The following is a 13,970-nucleotide window of genomic DNA, read 5'->3' on the forward strand; positions in this document are numbered from 1 at the left end:
TTTTTTAACACCATGAAAACATCAAAGATATAGACAGTATGGGGGGCGGGAAGGAAAAGAAGAAAGTGTGGGATTGCACTGACCATGAAAGGAACACGTGTTTATGGTGTGCTTCCTGTAATTCAAATGTATTTCTGCCCTGTGCTAGTTTTTGAATGTCTGCAAAAGCACCATTACTACGAACTTTGAGACTGCAAATACAGTTAATTGAGAATGTGAACTTGTAAATAGAGAATCCAAAGGTGACAAAGATCAATATTATTTAAATAATAAAAATATTATGGGGTAGGATGTGATTGGTGATTGAAAGAAGTTTTTTTGTTTTTTGTTTTTTTCTCTCGTATGTTCCAGCTTAACCGGATGAAGCTGAACTGTTGTTAAAGCTGTACTTAAAATCTTGACTTTTCTTGTCTCTGCAAGATGCTTCTGAATTATAGTTTATCATAATAGGCATTATAGCCCAGCGTCCCCCATAAGCCTGGCTTTGCTTTAATCACTGGTCTCCAGGGCTGCAACTAAACCGAGGTCATCGGCATTGTTTAGGGGAAATCCCTCATTCAAAGTACAAGGGAGACTTTTCCCCGGTAAAGCCAGAGGAAGAGATCACTATCTTATCATCAAGCAGTGTGGTTTTCTGAGATGGAGAGATCCCTCCTGGATCTTTCCTTCCGTTTATTCTGTCCCATAGTGTTATGCAAAAAGACGCTTGTCTTGAGGTTGCATCTGGGCTGTTCCAGGAGCAGGATTAGAGATGTGGATGTAGGAGCCTTCTGGATGAACAACCTGAGATTTCAACCTGTAAGGTTTGACATGGAGCCCAAATGGGAGGCTTATTGGGCTTGCCTTTCTCTTTGAGCTGTATGTAGTGACTCTTTTTGTTTGTTTTGTTTTATATTTTGAGACTAAGGCTGTCCCTGGAACTCTATATAGACGAAGCCGGCCTCGAACTCACAGAGATCTGCCTGCCTCTTCCTCCTAAACCCTGGGTTAAAAAAGCTTTTATTTTGTAGCTGAGTGTGCCACAGGTAGTCCATCACATCGGTTTTACTTACACCATTTAATATGCAAAATCCAGACTGACGATCCAATGCAACAAGCTAATAGGAAGCACGGAAGAGCAGAACTGTATCGGCAAGAGGTGAAGAATCACGGAGCGAGCCAAACACTCCTTAGCACAACACCCGAGAGAGCGACTTGCATTTTACCCAGGGCATAACTGCTTTCTTTTGCTTCCAGAGAGATCCGTACCTCATTTGAATCTCATTTCCACAATGTTAACACGGAGATGGCGGTAGTTCCTAACAGTGTGTTCCTTTAGGAAACCAGTGGAATCCTTCTATGCCTTGTCGAAGACAGATTTCCAGATGAAAACACCCTCGTAACATTCCAGAGTTCTCATATATTGTATGAAGTTATGCCTATAAGGGCAACGCTATAATTTCAGGCTTTGTTATTCTTCTCTACCTGGCTCCTTACCTTTGCCAAATGGCTTAAGCTACCAGAGGCCACGTCTCCACAGCTGCGGATCAGTTCCTAACTGCACTGGAAATTACAGACCCTCACGGGGTGAACAGACTCATCGCCTCCAGGCTTCACCTTTAGGAACTGGTTGTTTAATGCTTCATTACTCTGCTTCTGAATCCTACCTGTTGGTCAGTAGACACTTCCCATGCTTCCTCTCCAACACCACTTGCGGTTGCCACCTCGGGGGTGGGGGCGGGGATCTGGGGAGTCGAGATGCTTTGTGAACACAGTGATCTGTCCCCGACCAGAAAAACCCTCCAGGCACCAGAGAAGGGAAGAAGGTAGCAAAGTGCAACTAGCTTTTACAGCCTCCCTTGCTTTTCAGCAAAAAAAACGTTTCCTTCCTGTCACGGAGCTGAGAACATATGCGGCACTGTGCGACACCTGGCAGACGATTTCTGCAAAGCTTCAAGTCTGGAGAAGGGAAGGCTGACTCACGCTTTCTTCCACCGCATGTGTGAAACCTTTCGAGAAAATTTGGAGGCGGAAGAGCCACAGGATTTGGATGATGCTCTTCATGGCTATTAAATCAGTATTTTTAAAAAAAGAGAACCGACTGGTTTTCTGCTTCTATTTCTGACCTTTACAAACTTAAAAAAAAAAAAAAAAAAGAAGCAACCTGAAAGATGCTATGTGCCAAAAGAAGGTGCCATTTTTAGGTAGCTGTGGTTTTCAGGTCGTCTTAAGCATTGAATCCCGTGGCATCTTTGGTATTCAAGTTTTGTTGGTGACAAGGACAAAGGCTCTGGGGAAACCACGGGGCCATTGACATTGACTTTAATCATTGGGTTCTTTTCACTGCAGGGGTTGCTGTCTTTGAAAGGTTCGTACCACTCACATTTTTTATTAAAATGAAGATACTGTAAAGGTTGGGAAACTAAAACACAGAAATAATGAATTTCAGGAAAAAAATTTTTTTGACTACCACTGTCAAGCACGTGGCAAGTGTCACTCATAAGGCATTGTTTTCTAACACCATTCACAGAACACCGAGGAAGACCTATTGTGTTGTAGAGACTGAGTGATTAGCTCTGACTGCCCAAAATGGCAGGACACCCACACAGACATCTATGTTCAGTGTCTGGGCGTTTCTTTCAGTGAAAGAATTCCATATGTTGCATGCAAATTCAACAGGATCCAACCAGAGGCCCTTTCAGAGGTAGTGGACCCATCAAGTGTTTACCCAAACATCCTTCTTTAATTTAAACTTTGCTTTATTTGTGTGGATGTTTGGCCTGCACACATGCCCATGTCCATAGAAGCCAGAAGTGGACATCAGAGTCCTTACAACTGGAGTTACAGATGGTTGTGAACTGCCAGATGAGTTCTGGGAATCAAACCTGGGTCCTCCGGAAGTGCAGCCAGTGCTTTTAACCACTGAGCCATCTCTCCAGCCCCCTTAACATGGTTTCTTTGTCACACAGCTTAGGACACTCTAATGGATAATGTGTCTGTGATATGAAGCAGTTCTACAAGCCACACACGCTCATGCACTATGAGGAACAAGGCCTCCTGGACTTGGGACCATTTAGTTGAGCCTGAACCATAGTTGTAGCATATTTCTGTGACACTCCCAAGTGTCCCATCAGCTTCCATAATGCCAGACACTGCAGCAGAAGCCAGAAGTACTAAACACAGGATCAGTGGTAGTCAGATCCCCTCTGTTCCAGAGCTCTGTTCAAATGCTGTGCTTAATAACAGCCTGACCCTGAGGCAAGCACTTCAACCAGAGCGTTCTCCAATGTGCAGGATGGGGTTAACAAAACATTGCCCTTGGGCACAGCTGTGAGGATTAAAGATGTCACATGACTGTGTGGCACTAGGCACCCATGGATGAGATAGAGACCAGCTCTTACTTTGTGCATTGTGACTATCTACAATCCTGAAAATCAAGGCACACTTTTCTCTCTCTCCAAAACCCTAGCACACTGGTTCAAAGTGTATTTTTTCAAACATATTATCTAGTTGGGGTTTAAAAAGCAATCTCTGGGTATGTTCTGCTCTGCTTATCAAAGGTTGCCTCTAATGCCTTCCCAACGGTGTGTAAATTACACAGGCCACTCTTCCACCTCCAGTCTGACTCAAACCACATTCCATGTGGTAATGGGTCAATCTCTTTACTTTTTTCTCCCTCCTACCACATTCTACACCCCAAAAGATGCCAGTTTTCAGTTGCCTTTGAAAGTGAATTCTCATCTGTACTTTTTTTTAAAAAGTCCTTTTAAGTAGTTGTAAGTTCTTTGAGAGCCCTCCAACCCCAACCATCAGCAAGTAGTCACCAGAGAGAATTACTACTGCTTTCGCCAGAATCCTCCCACAGAGAACGAGGGCTTTGTAATGAGCAGCACAACCAGAAACGGTTGACTCTTTGATCTTTGATACATGGACAACTCTAAAGAGAAAGGCATTCCAGCCCAACCACACACAGAGAGGGAGGGACATAGGTTATTTATGGAAGCCCCCTGACTCTGAGTTTAGCCTGGCTCTTTAGAGACTCAAATACACACATCACTTTGACTAGCCAAATTGCTCCTGCCCCTTGCAGTTGTATCTAATAGGAAGGGAGTGGGAGGCGGGGTGGGAACGTCTGCTCTTTGGCTTCTCCCTGGGGTGAGAAAGGTAGCTTGGCAGAGTCAGTCACTAGAGTATTTATAAAGACAGCAGAAAATAGAGTCCACATGTGTACAGAGGGAAATCAGAGTAAATCACCAGGGTGAAGAAGCCTCTCAACTCCATTTCTGAGGTCTGGCAGCTTGAGGCGGAGTGAACAGAACTAGCCACTCTGGGCTTCAGTACATAGAGCCCCCTTATTCACATGTGGCCTTTTGCTGATCAAGTCCGACAGCCCTGAAGCTTCTCAGATGGCTCGAAACAGATGCTGGTTCTTTCAACTCAGACACTGTTTTGTAAGCCTGGCCGCCCAGGGAACTTCATGTCTCAAAGCTGATATTGACCTGAAGCTGTAGGTTCTTGCTTCTGGAGTCGCTGAAGGGCTGGTTAATAACTTCCTACCAGTGATGTCCAAAACTTCATCTCTAGGACCTGCCTTCCTTGGGGTGTGCCGGCTCTGTGTTGTGTCTGGCTCCCTCGGTCTGGGTTTCAACACGAAATTCCTACACGGGCTATATTGTTGGACCCGTGGCTCTGAGCTGGCGCTACTGTTTTGGGAGGTTTGGGAAACTTTACAGGGAGGGCATGTCAGAGGTAATAGGCTACTGTGGCCGAGTTGTTGGGGAGCCCCTATCCCTGGATCTTTCCTATTTTTCCCTGCTTCCTGTCCACTGGGAAGTGAACAGGTGTCTTCTGTCGTACACCCTGATGCCGTGTTGCTCTGCACAAGACAAAGCTGTGAGCCCAAATAAACCCCTCCTCCTTTAAGTTGTTCTCTCAGGGATTCAGGGCACCATGATGCACAAAGTAATTAAGATGAACCAAGAACCAAGTTAAATAGGATTGGTACCATGGTAAGATCTGCTCTCTTTGCAACCTTTCTCTGGGTCTGATGATACTGATCTGGTGGATTTATAGTGAAGGCTCAGGCTGAATGAATCTGGCTATAGTTGGAACTTCACTGGGTCATTCCTGGGCTAGAGATGCAAGACCATCCATACATCCATTGAACAAAGAAAGCACAATCGTTGAGGGTTTTCTTATTCTGTGGAGGTTATGATGGCTTCTAGCCTGAGTCTGAACAGGAAGATGGGCCTATCGAAGTCAGCTAACATAATACCCGTCCTGGAAAACAGCATGTCTGCTCGGGCCGCCATCTGCAAGACCAATAAATAACAGACAAAGCAATACCCAGCTCATCTCAGAAGGCCTATGTGTGGGGAAGCTTCATGGTTTGACTCAGACATCTGGTTCCCTGGGCTCAGGGAAGAATTACAGAAGCCGCATTCTACAGACATTGCTTTGCCTACTAATTCATTCACTCATCTCAAGAGTCAGTAAAAAGTTGGACTCACCTAAGAAGACAGTCGGGTGGAGGGGGGATTGACATATAAGTAGTATAATCCTTCGAGGGCAGCTTTCAGGGGTTCTGGGGTGCAGTCCCACCTTTGTCTCTGGGGTACGGTATAATCAGCTACAAACTTAGGGCTCCAGTATTTCCATCTGTAAAATACAAATAATAGTGTAAGTCTTCAAGCCTAGTGACTGCTAAGCGAGTAATTAGAGGTCAGACTGACTGAAAAAGGAAGGGCAAAGATTAAAGTGCTGGTATATGGAAGGGGACATATTGGAATCATACACACAGCTATTCAAACTCAGTGCTCTTAGCTGGGAGTTTTGCATCATTTGTTTTTTTAACAGAAACATGAGCTGGATAGCACGAGGCAAGGCAAACACATTAAACTAAACCAACCATGAAAATAACAGCAGGCTTCTATGGTTGAGGGCAAGAGGACATGAGAAAAGGCTGATTGGGAATCAGAAAGGAGGCAGAGAAGCTGAGTCCCCTGTGACTTACTGCTATGCACTGTCCTCAGAGAGCCCAGCACACAGAGACTGTATTCCATGAAACAGAGAGACCAACACACAGAGAAGCTGTATTCTATGACCCAGAGAGCCCAGCACATAGAGAGACTGTATTCCATGACCCAGAGAGCCCAGCACATAGAAAGACTGTATTCTATGACCCAGAGAGTTCAGCATACAGAGAGGCTGTATTCTATGAGTCAGAGAGGCCAGCGCACAGAGAACTGTATTCTACACCTAACAGTCATAGACTCCCAGGCTATGTGGGAAATGATGTGAGGTTGTAGACAAATTCAGAGGCTGGAGCAGCACAAAGGATCCCGCCTAAACAAAACTGTCCAGCCTCAAACATTTTAAAATTATGGTTGAGGACGACAAGCACATCTGTGTAGGGAGGATCGAGGGTCATTGGGAAGCCCCAGAAAACTGAAGCTGACATTACATTCTTCACCCACCATCAGTGACCTCCCTGTGACTAGAAGCTGGGGTGACTTAGCTCATGGCAGTGAACCTGGTGCACACAGAACAGGCCAGCTGCTGAGAGAAGAGCAGTGCTCTCTTCATGAGTATTTGTTGCTCTAAATCCCTCTTAGGATCCAGAAAAACTCATTTCAACTGGAAAGAAATGGTGGACGAGCGTATGAAAGATTCCACTGACCATGAATTAGAATATATTGGAAAACACCATTGGGTTTTGACTCAAGCTTCCTAAACATGGACTAGCTCATGGAATTCAGGTTAGCTATTGTACTGAGTTCAATTAATTACTAATTTAAACATTAAATTCATACTTAACTATTTCTTAAAAGTATGGCTTTAGAGTCAAAACAGTCCTCTATATACTACTATGTGTAATCTAGGACAGAATGGTCCAAGTGTCAGGAAGCCTGAGGCCTGTGTCTCTAAGACACTTAGTCCAGAGACTTAGTTTCGTTACCAATAAAATAAAGCCCAGGGTGAAGAACGAGCCCCTCAGCTTCGCCAGTGTGCACTCAAGCTTCTACCACTCTTTCCACAACCGCTTCATTTTGGGACTGCACACATGCTCTTTTCTGCCTGTTTGTTTCTTAATATCTAACCTTTCTTTTTAAGGTATTTTAATTCATTTTCTGAGAATTTTCTATGTATAGACAGTGTATTTTGATCAGATCCACTCTTTATTTTTTTTGTATATTCTTTCCAAATCTAATTCTCCCAGTTTTCCATTAGTGAGAGAAAATGCCCGAGCTGATCAACTTATGAAGAGGAAAGGTTTATATTGGCTTATGGTTTCAGTTTATGGCTTCTTGCTTTGGGCTTGTGGTGGCATTATGAAGAATAGTGGGAGAACACGGCAGAGGAAGCCTGTTAATGCAGCCAGGAAATGGGAGAGAGAGGGGGGAAGTAACTGAGGGTCCAAAATTACCTTCAAGGGACTATCCCCAAATACTTAACTTCCCAACACCTCCCAACAGTTCTACTGACAGGGGACCAACCTCCAGATCCAAACAGTAGACTCTTCAGAGTCAGCAAAACATATCCTTGGTGCATTATGGACCCAGGATATGAGCCCAGTTGATCATGTTTCCCATTCTGGCATCTTTCCATTTCCATGTTTGTGTAACTATCTCAATAAGTGATGGTTAATAAAATATTTCAAATTAGTATTAGAGCAATACTAATCTATTGCTTGGGTATCTTTACAGTAAACTTCTTGGGGGTCATATCTGGTGATTCCTAACTAACTGGGGATAGGTAGCTGAAGATTCTGTATCTAGGGCTAGAGAAATGACTCAACATACAGAGCACTTTCTATGTAATCATCAGGACCTGAGTTCAGATCTAGAGAATCTACATAAAGTAGGGCATGTCTGCAATCCCAACGCTCCCGTAATGAGATGGGAAACAGAGACAAGAGAATCTGGAAGCTTATGGGCCGGCTAATCTGTCATATGCAGCAGTGAACATGTGACTAACCCAAAAAAGATAAGAAGACAAGGATGGACAGCTAATGTTGACTCTTGACCTGCACATGTGCATTGTGGCACACAAGCACCACACTCAACACACACACACACAGAGAGGGGGGGGGCAGACAGAGACAGAGGCACAGAGACACAGAGAGATACAAAGACACACACATACACACAAAGAGAGACAGAGAGAGAGAGAGAGAGAGAGAGAGAGAGAGGCACAGAGGCACAGAGACACAGAGAAATACAAAGAGAGAGACAGAGATACAGAGAGAGACTTAAAACGAAAATACACACCAACAGTAAAATAGTAACTATGATTTGCCAGTTATTGCTTCCAGCCCCCATCCTTTTTTTTTTTTTTTTTTTTTTTTTTTTTTTTTTTTTTTTTATTAACTTGAGTATTTCTTATATACATTTGAGTGTTATTCCTTTCCGGTTTCCGGGCAAACATCCCCTCCCCCTCCCTTTCCTTATGGGTGTTTCCCTCCCAACCCCCCCCCCCTTGCCGCCCTCCCCCCAACAGTCTAGTTCACTGGGGTTCAGTCTTAGCAGGACCCAGGGCTTCCCCTTCCACTGGTGCTCTTACTAGGATATTCATTGCTACCTATGAGGTCAGAGTCCAGGGTCAGTCCATGTATAGTCTTTAGGTAGTGGCTTAGTCCCTGGAAGCTCTGGTTGCTTGGCATTGTTGTACATATGGGGTCTCGAGCCCCTTCAAGCTCTTCCAGTTCTTTCTCTGATTCCTTCAACGGGGTCCTATTCTCAATTCAGTGGTTTGCTGCTGGCATACACCTCTGTGTTTGCTGTATTCTGGCTGTGTCTCTCGGGAGAGATCTACATCCGGCTCCTGTCGGCCTGCACTTCTTTGCTTCATCCATCTTGGATGGCTATATATGCATGGTCCGGCCCCCATCCTTGCAGTCACCCTGCTGGTCAAGCAGTGTTAGGGTCATTGTGCAGCTGAGCCTGCTGAAGTCATGGGATAAAACATATCATTTTATCAATGTCATATTGTAAGAAGTAAAGCCTGGTCTCAAAACCAAATCTACATCCTCCTGGAGTAGTGTCTCAGCAGCTGCTGTGTGTTAGTGTTGGTAATAGTTAGATGTTGTATGCAAGTTTCTTGAGACAAATAGTTCTGAGCTATTCCTACCTTTCCTTCTCCTTAAGTTTTCTCCTCAGCCTCAGCCACCCCCACCTCCCATGACTCCATACAAGGCCCTAGCCTGCATTGATCCACAGGTCACAGAGCTACCTGCTTCCCCACTGGACTGGCTCACTTCCCTCGGTTGCAAAGATTGGTATACGTGTCTTTTTCTCCCTCTTGATGCTATGTTCGTCTTTACCCCACTTGCTTAATCCACTGTATGAGAGAAAGGGAAACAACACAAAATGTAAGAGATAAGACATCAGATGAGCTGTGCATGTACCCAGCAGTTGCTAAGTGTGTATACAGCAGGCACTGTGTGTGTCCCCAGCAGGCACTCTGTATATAGAGCAGGCACTGTGTGTGTATACAGTAGGCATTGTGAAACAGCACAGGGAAATGCATGGCCTAATTATTTGCTCATTACTGGGACTTATTGAGAAATAATTAATAATAATAACCCATTGCTTAAGTATCTTTATAATAAAATTCTGTAAGTTAATACTGGAGAATTCAGACTCACTAGGGCACAGAATTGAGAAGCATAATAATTTCCCAATAGTTTTATTCAATTTTACCCAAACAGGGGTAACTTTAGTTATGTTACTAAACATGGCCAAGCCGAAGCCCACAAAAGGTTGTGTTTGAATGAGTGAGTAAAAGCAGGTGACATCAGTATTCAGTTGTTTAAAGAAAGAACTCATGTAAAACACTTAGTTTAAACAACAACCAAACCAAACAAACATCAACACCAAAAAACCCCAAAGCAGCAACAACAACAGCAACAACAACAACAACAGCAACAACAGCAACAACAACAACAGCAGCAACAACAACAGCAACAACAACAACAACAGCCCCCCCTTTCCTTTTAATAAAATTACAAAGCCTGAAATAGTTTGAATATTGTCACTCAGTTTATGGGATTGAGAAAGAGAATGTTGGTACATAGTAACAAGTCAGCAGAACTCCAAATTATTATTATCAAACCAGACAACCTTGAAATAAAAGGACTATGCAACCACTGAGCATAAATGAACAATTTTTTAAATTGTAAATCACTGTATTAGCCAAATTACTGAAATATCCTGTGATTCAGAGCGACAAGCCAGGCATTAGTACGTTATCCCATGACAGCATAATCTTTATGAGAAAAGCAATTGTAAAATTCAGCTTTAAAAATGATATAATTGTGTGTTAATTATATGTTTAATGGGTTTCATAATATATCCATTCAAGCATATCGAATCCTTTGGCTCCCCCGTTACCCTCTTTCTCCCCTTTCCTTCCACCGATCCCCTACTCTTCTCAAACACTCTCATCTCTACTTTCTTGTAGTAGGCTTATCCAATGGTTTCTAGTTCATCCATTTTCTTGAAAACTACATAATCCATTTATCCCTACCATTGAATAGAACTATTACGAATATAGGCAATGTTCTCTTTATCATATGTGCAAATCGATAGACATCTAAACTCATCTATTTTATAACATGATCTTTCCTAAGGAATATAACCTTGTTCCTTTAACTACATAGGGACAAAGAGTAAAAACACATGTGTTTTCCCAAATACAAAATAGCGAATAATGTTCAGAGTAAAGTAAATGCTATTTAAGGTTTAGGTGTTGGCCATCATTCTAGTCTGGAGGATCAGGAGTTCAAGATCATCCTCAGCTACATAGTGAGTTTGAGGCCAGCCTTTTGCTCTTGAGACACGAACTTCTTCAGAAAAGCAAGCCAAGCAACCAAACGCCACCATCCACCCAAGTTACTGAAAGAGCATAAAAATGAGAGGAATTAAAAACAGTTGCTACTAAATAAATCACTTTAGGCTTTTGCTAGTCATTGCTGATTTGATGAAGGCAAAGATGGTGCTCAGAGCTAGCAGATAGTCCCCATCTCTAGACCGTCGTGTTGGTTCATGAGAGGGAGCTGGAGTAGCCTCGGAGAGGGGTGAACTGTCTTTGTTGGTTCAGTCGTGTGCCCCAGTGGCCAGAGATGGTGCAGTCTGCAAAGACATGTGACCTACAGCTGGTCTGAGCTGAGCTCCAGGGATAAGAGATATTAAAAATGAGTGGGGGAGGCAGGCTGTGAATGAATATGAGATTGACTGAAAGCGATTGGGAGGAACATCGAGGACCATAGTGGTAAGAGCACCGATCCCAAATCCGCTCAACTCTTTGTCTCACATCATGCAGAAATTGATGTTCACATCTTCGAAAGGACCGTGAAAGCCCTCTTCCTTTGTAGTTTTTGGCTTGCTTATCAGACTCTTCATCTTAAATGTCAGTGTCTAAAAAGGAAAAAATCTCTACACAGCTTTGAGGGCCTCAGAGCAGCAGGTTTTCTCCTGCTAGACTCACAGCCAATTCCTCCTTTCTAAAGAACAGTGGAATGTACTGACTAAGAACGTCTGAGACATCCAGGTCTGAATTTAGACATCATCTGTCTGAGCTAACTTTAGCTGTCAACTTGACATAGCACAGAGTCATCGAAGGGAGTCTCGGTTGGGAGATTTCCCAGATCAGATTGGCCTATGGCCATGTCTGTAAGAGATTGCTTTGATTGATGATTGATGTGGGAGATCCCAGCCCACTGTGGGCAGCAACATCCTTAGGTAGAGGGCTCTAGGCTATGTAAGAAAGCTAGCAGAGAAAAAGCCTGTGAGGAACCAGAAAGCAGGCAAGGAAGCAGCTGTCCTTCATGGCCCTTGCTCTGCTGTCCCTCAGTGATGGACTCTTCCCTGGAAGTATAGGCTGAACCAAGCCCTTTCCTTCCCTAAGTCGCTGTTGGTCAAGTGTTTTTATCAGAGCAATGGGATGAACTCAGAGCATCATCCCAGGATGGGTCCACTCGTGTTTCTTAGATCCAGGAGCTTTTCTCTAGACAAACCTGGCCTTCACCTTGTTCTTCAGGACCCTGGCATTGAGGTCACCCCTTTATCCCTGGCAGGTCTGAGCAAGCCAGCTGACCACTCACAGACTCAGTTTGCTCATCTGTAAAGTGGAACTAACTGATAATGATGGCCATAAACATGCACCTCTGCCATTCGGTTGTCTTGTTCCCTGAATACATAATGGCGACCCATGCAGTAAACAACTCATCATGCGGTAATGAGTCTAAAGGTCCCGTTCACGTCACTAATAGCATATGCCTACCAAAGCCTTGCTTTCCACTTACTGTTTCCACTAGAATGTGAGCTCTTCTGGTGAGAAAATGTGTTGTAGTCCTTTTTTCTTTTTTAATAAGAAAAGCAAAACTTATTATATAGTTAAATCATCCATGCAACAAAAATCCATTGGATGGCTTTTCTCTCGCAGACATTATTATGCTAAGCGTGCTAAACAAATAAAGGACTGGGCTGGAGAGGACGCCAGCAATTCAGAAGTATTGTAAGAAACGCCATTTGTTACACGGAGATGACTGCCAATGACTACGTTCTACCGACTCACCCATATTACTTGAAATTATAAATAAGGCAAAGTTTTAATTCAAATATTTAGACCTCAACAGTAAAATGACTAACATACTATAGCGTTCTGGTGTTTGAGAGTTAGGTGAGCCCCACAATACTATGCAGCATAGAGTCGATACCATACTGATGAGTTATTGTTGACAACCTGACACAGCCTAGAGTCACCTGGGAAGAAAGAACCTCAGATGGGGAATTGTCCACATGACATTGGCCTGTGACCGTCTCTGGGAGAGATTGTCTCCACTGAAAATTGATGAGAGCAGGCCTAGCCCACTGTGGGCAGCACCATCCCTAGGTATTTTGGGCTAAGCGTGAGCAAGCCAGCAAGTCAGCCTTCTTCTCTGGGTTCTGCTTTTGGCTTTCTTCAAAGATTGGTTGTGGCCAGGAAGTAAAGGTCAAATAAATCCCTTTCTCTTCAAGTTGCCTTGGGTTAGAGTCTCTTATCAGAGCAACAGAAAGCAAGCTACAACGGTCACCAACCTGCATGTTGCATTCCGAGACACTTGACATTAAATGTTTAGCATCACACTCTGATTTTAGTGCTAATTGTCAGCCAGAATCCAGAATCACCCAGGAAACAGACCTCTCATTACTCCTGTGGGGGATTCTGTTGATTACCTTAATTAAGGTGGGGAGACCTTAATGGTGGACAGCACCTTTCCTTGAACAACACCTTTCCTTGACTAGGATTCTGAATTGAATAAATGGAGAAAGAAAGCCGGGTAGAAAGATGCTTTTACTGCTTTTTTCCTTCTGACCCTCGAATAATGGAACCAGGTGCTTTAATCTACTGCCTCGACTTGCCGGGTGTAATGCAGTATATTCTGAATTGGGAGCAAAATAAACAAACCCCCTCTTCCTTAGGTTGCTTTCGTCAGATAATTTAATCATACCAACAGGAAAAAATGACTAAGGCATGTACTTTTCCTGACCTGAGCTTTCAAAGCGCAAGACACTAGAGTATTAGACGATATTAAGCACGCTTGCGGCAAGGCTGTGAACTCTGCAGTAATCTTAATGAGTCAACAGAGAGCACATGAATTTTCATTACTGTAATATTCTAATATTTCCCCCTCTGTAATGAATATGGGGGCGGAGCCACCATTCAAAATTACTTTCCATTCGTGGGAAACCCTCTCCATTGTAGAGACCCGCTCCAGCACCTCGCCGTTGAAGGAAGCTAAAAGCGGACAACTCTATTACCTATTCCCTCCCCCGTCCCACATGGCCGCTCAGCCTCTTTGGTGAGCAGTGTCCAGGTGACTAACTCGGCTGTATTCCAAGCACTGAGGTAATGGTGCAACGACAGTGGGGCTGCGTGGTGGCAGTAATTTGAGTGTATCTTGTAGTGGTGGGCAGCAGAGGAACATACTCTGCCCGTACTGTACCTGC

At 43.8% G+C, this 13,970-nt stretch overlaps 1 long non-coding RNA gene across 1 annotated transcript in view; it reads right to left on the bottom strand.

The window, feature by feature from the left end:
* Positions 1–356: 356 nt before the first annotated feature.
* LOC116883939 overlaps positions 357–13,970 on the bottom strand; it is a 331,039-nt gene continuing 317,425 nt past the window's right edge. The window contains exons 3-4 of the long non-coding RNA XR_004385803.1: positions 5,490–5,637; positions 357–1,342 (exon numbers count right to left, since the gene is read on the bottom strand). This is a non-coding gene — a long non-coding RNA (uncharacterized LOC116883939). The remainder of the gene's footprint in view (positions 1,343–5,489; positions 5,638–13,970) is intronic.

Source organism: Rattus rattus, chromosome 14 (genome assembly GCF_011064425.1).
Source record: "Rattus rattus isolate New Zealand chromosome 14, Rrattus_CSIRO_v1, whole genome shotgun sequence".
In the NCBI taxonomy this organism is placed as follows: Eukaryota; Metazoa; Chordata; class Mammalia; order Rodentia; family Muridae; genus Rattus; species Rattus rattus.